At 48.2% G+C, this 3,631-nt stretch overlaps 1 long non-coding RNA gene across 2 annotated transcripts; it reads left to right on the top strand.

The window, feature by feature from the left end:
* The first annotated feature begins 375 nt into the window (after positions 1-375).
* On the top strand, positions 376-2,677 carry LOC102014202. Of its 2 annotated transcripts, XR_259285.2 has the most exons (3): positions 376-1,214; positions 1,438-1,718; positions 2,443-2,677. It is a non-coding gene; the product is annotated as an uncharacterized LOC102014202 (long non-coding RNA). The 2 variants fall into 2 exon arrangements; XR_001235125.1 differs by lacking the exon at positions 1,438-1,718 and having other exon boundaries at positions 414-1,214.
* The last annotated feature ends 954 nt before the right edge of the window (positions 2,678-3,631 follow it).

Raw genomic sequence — 3,631 nt, forward strand, 5'->3', positions numbered from 1 at the left:
TGATTGCACTTCACTGCACTGTAAGGCCAACCGGAGACCCAAGGAGCCTCACTGATGGGTTTGATCAAAGTGTCATTCAGTGCCCCCAATGCTCTGAAAACACAGAGAGTGGAGGCTGCTGGGGGGGGAGGGGGGTGGGCAGGTTAGCGTGATCACAGCTTCTTTGTGCATTAATCTTAATCGTGTTTTAATGGGGAAACAGATGTGTTGGGTTTCTAAAGCAGTTTGTTTATACAGGTCCACAGGATTAACTCATTCTGACCCAAGTCCACTCTCCCCCATGTGAAGGGGTCCAATCCCAGGGCTTCTCCTGAAGTGCAGACGCATCTGGGGAGGCAGGGGTTAACAGGGACAGCCGCCATCCCCAGGAGCACCTGTGCTCAGGGCCAGCAGTGCACAGGACACTGGGCCAGAGGTCCTTCCCGCGTAGCCATGTGAGGTCACAAAGGACTCAAAGCTTTAGAGGGAGGGGCATGTGGTGCCCCTCAGAGTCACAGGGTGCAGTGAGGAGGTGCAGGTTAAGTTCAAGGGTGCAGGCTGAGCGAGGTCCTGAGGTTGCAGCTCGAGCACAGGGCGTGCTCAAAGGCTGCAGATTACTCGTGGAAGGAGGACACCATTCAGACAGAAGGTGCTACCAGGACAGGGGCATGGCTTTGGAAAATCACCCTTAACAGCAGGACCTTACAAGATCAGCCAGAGCCAACTGACCTTCTGGCCCGTGCAGTATTGCTTACCGTGCAGAGCCTGGTTTCATGTCCTTGGGCTCCATCCACCCCTCAGAGACTTCTCCAGATTTACGTTCTAGCTACCCTCACTAGAGGTACTGAGTTCACGTGTGGTCAGAGGTCTCTACGAAGCTACCCAAGGATTGGAGTGGAGCCTATCAGCGAGCTGTACAGTGATGAATGGTGCGGTTTGTTAGGTTTCTGTCTTCACGCTGAAGTGGACTCAGCTCCCCTCTTCTTTCTCTGCCCCGTTCTCTCCAATCATCGAACCACACAGGAAACCAGATGCAGTGAGAGTGGAACTGAAGGTCGCTGAGTAGGAGTAAAATGGGAGCATCAGAATCATCTCCGAGTCAGAGCCAACCTCACCAGAGGTCCTGGATTCTGGTTCTCATGTTAGAAATTGCCAGAAGGCCTCACCGAAGAGGTGCATACTGTCCGTGAGAAGACCTTGAACATTGTCTGCGCGGGGAGGAGGAGTTTGCTGATGTACGCATGTATATATGCATATATAATATGTATATGACATAATGTAGTTCATAATATAAAACCTATAACAATATACTATACATGAATAAAGGGCCTTCTCAGGCAGTTCATAATTAGAACACATTTCACTTGAGAAATTAAAATAACTCTGAAAACTTCCAGATGCTTATGTCAGGCCCTGGCTGATGTCAGGAGTCCTCCCTGGCCTTTGGTCTTTCCTCAGTGGTCTTGGCACAGTGGTGGCATCTGGAGGAGCCCAACGGAGAGATGGCGCCTGGCATTTGCAGGGCAGCTGGCCTGGATGCTGTGTCCCGAACTGTGGCTTTGGGCTGTCACTTCACCTTGCCTGTCTTGTGACACCTGCACTGCTGGGTTACTCTGACCACCATGTGGGGTCACGAAGGAAAAGCGCTCGAACATCACCCTGAGCTCACCGCCTCCTCCTTGGCAGACCTTCCCCCTGAACCCTGGTGTGGGCACAGTGGAGAGAGCAGGGTCAAGCAGGTAGCCCCTGTGGTCTAGCTGGGGAGGCCCCTCTGGAGGTTGACTTCCTGTCCTTGAGGGAGGCTTCTGTTTCCCCTGGTGTGGCTTCACAGAGCTCTAAGCGTCTGAGGCGGACGTAGCAACTGATTGCCGTCTCCTGCTATTGGTATTCACTTTAGCTTTTTTGTAGAAACAGTGATCAAATCTTAAACTTCTTATTGCCCCAGTCAATAAAGACTTATTCCTTGACTTGAACTCATGCACAACGGGGATTCCCATTCCTTACTTCATAAACAATAGTTGACCAACCGTCATACTCCTTATTGTTGGTAGGGTTTTTGTGTCAGGTCTTCATCTGTCCATCCATTTATCTATCTGTGCATCCATTTACCCATCTATCTATGTGTCCATCCATCTGTCCGCCTGTCCATCCATCCCTGCATCCATCCATTCCATCCACCCTACCCTCCCTCCATCCCTCCCTCTACCCATAGATATGTACTGAGCTCCCACTAGGGTCCAGCACTCTTTTTAGACCTTGAAGATATAATTCTGGGTGGGAAGCAGGATCAGTCTCTGGTCTCAGACTGTGCAGAGGTTTGTAGATGGATTTGCCAGAGCGCTGGCCATTTTATGAGGCAATTTCTCTGTCTTCTACTGTGTTTCCTGTTCATCTGGTATCTACTTCTTACATCTTTTTTCTTTGTTTTTAGTAATGCATTTTCTTCCTCTTCTTTTCTCTTAGGTCTGTGATCACGTGAAAATGAAGATTCCTTGGAGAAAAAGTTATCTGTTTTCTGGCTGTGAGTTTACAAGATGCTGAAGCCTCTCATAATTCAGCCTGAGTTTCAGTGAGTTGTCGCTCCCTGAGCACAGTGTGGACAAATGTCTGGCCATGGCAGTGGCCAGTGGCTTCTCCTTTGTCGGACCTCAGTTTTCCAGGCTCAAAAATAAAGTAGCAGAACTCAGCGGAGCTGGGATCCTTCTTCTGAGTGGAATGCTTGATGCTAGATTGAATACTAGGACGTTCGCCATGGTTTAAGCCTCTGGGGTTCAGTTTCTTGATCTGTGAAGTGGGAATGGAAATGTGCTACAAGCACAGCCCTCAGAGAAGAGCCTGAGTCATCCGTGCAGGGTGCATGCAACACCACGGGAGGAGTCTCCCTCACTGTGTCCAGGGAGGCCGAGGGGAGCCCCACCCTGCCAGCGAGGGCTCTCTGCTCTGTGAATTCTGCATCTCTGGCTGAGCACTGGGTATTAGGAACCCAAAGAGTGATTCCATAAAGAAAAAAAGTGTAGTTTATACCAAAATGGAATAAACCCCCTTTTGAGTAACAACAATCTGCATAAATGCTTTAAGAAAGCCTATAATTATGATAAAAATGTTGCTCAAAGTTAAAATTATGAAGCAATCAAGATTTATAAACAGTCTCTCATCGACTTTTAATCATTCTTTTTTATATACAAACTGTACACAATATATGGTTGCATTACATCACGCCATACATTTTATTTTGAGTAATTTAGACGAATAAAATGTATGTGAGGTGACACTGAGGCGAGGTTATCTATGCACACAGAGATGGGCTTGTAGCTGTTCATAGCACACACACAGGCGCGCGCAGAGACAGTCTGTGTCATGTCGGTTTCGTACACAGAAGTGATGCCTACTTTTACTGTACAAGCTTAGCTCCTTTTGCAATAGTTTGAAAAAGTACAACATGCAGCTGAGTATTTTTGTTTTGTTTTGAGACAGGGTGTCACTATGCAGTTCAAACTGGCCTTGAGCTCACTTTGTAGCCTAGGCTGGTCTTGAACTTGCAAGGATCCTCCTGTCTCAGCCTCCCGAGTGCTGAGATTACAGGCGTGCACCACCATGCCCGGCTAAAGCTGAGTATTAATTGCCTTCTTCCAGAATAAAATACTTTAGTTAC

This window comes from Chinchilla lanigera, unplaced genomic scaffold (assembly GCF_000276665.1).
Source record: "Chinchilla lanigera isolate Chin_1 unplaced genomic scaffold, ChiLan1.0 scaffold00003, whole genome shotgun sequence".
Lineage (NCBI taxonomy): Eukaryota > Metazoa > Chordata > Mammalia > Rodentia > Chinchillidae > Chinchilla > Chinchilla lanigera.